Raw genomic sequence first — 1,074 nt, 5'->3', positions numbered from 1 at the left:
ACATGACACACACACACAGACACACACACAGACACACACACCACACACACACACAGACACACACCATACACACATACACCACACATGCACACACACACCACACAGACACACGCACACACACACAGGCACACACACAGAGAGACACACACACAGAGACACACACACACACACACACACAGAATTTAAATCTATTAACTTATCAGGTGTCTTATTCATGATTAAGCCTTCTAGAATCTTGAAAAATGTCTTTCAGTTACACCATAGGCGATTTGTTAGAAGGAGTTCTGCCCATGGAGCCTGATACATCTGAGTTTTTGTCTGTGCTCTGCTGCCAAACACTTTTGCACAGTGGGTCCTGGGAAGGTTATTAGAAGCCCCTGAATCTCAGACTTGTCATCTGTGAAATGAAGATACGGATGGGGACTGCTGGAAGGATGAGCAGGAGGGATGTAAAGCTGCAGGCGTGGGGGAGGCAGGCAGGGAGCGTCTCCTCAGTCTCCCCGTGTGTTTCTCTCCTCCTTCTCTTACCATCGCTATCGTTCTTGTTAATACGGCTGCTGTTGTGCTTGTTCTTGCTATTGATAGCATTTTTCTTTTTGGCCCTTTAAGAATGTAACATTAAAAGAGGCAAATAGAATAAAGATATGGTACTAAAGCCCACGTGATAGGAAAATACACACGTCTTACATAATAAGAAAAGCACTATGGGTGGTTCCTGCCCCCCCTACCCCCTCCCCCCAAATAAACAGAACAGGTGGTAGAAGTCAGTGTCGCTTCCCAAGCTAGTAGAGTGGCTGCTGTGGCTGCTAAAGTCATTGGAGCTTTGAAACAAAGGCTAGTCTTCTGCTTCCAAATGACGCTCATGCAAAGTTTAGATTCCCAGCTTTCTCTTGGAGGGCAGGGATGGGTTGATTTTTGTTCAGTTTTATTCCTCATACTCATCAAAATACTCAATAAACAACGTATTTAAGAATTAATGAGATCTTCTCCGCACCACTGTTTCTGCGGTCTACAGAGCCTTCTCTCTCCTGTGCAAAATGGCAACTTTTTTTTTTTTTTTTTTTTTTTTTTTTT

This window comes from Sapajus apella, unplaced genomic scaffold, assembly GCF_009761245.1.
Source record: "Sapajus apella isolate SASKATOON/1434 unplaced genomic scaffold, GSC_monkey_1.0 scaffold8097, whole genome shotgun sequence".
Lineage (NCBI taxonomy): Eukaryota > Metazoa > Chordata > Mammalia > Primates > Cebidae > Sapajus > Sapajus apella.
The sequence above is the reverse complement of the archived record's forward strand: the minus strand, read 5'-3'. Positions refer to the sequence as shown.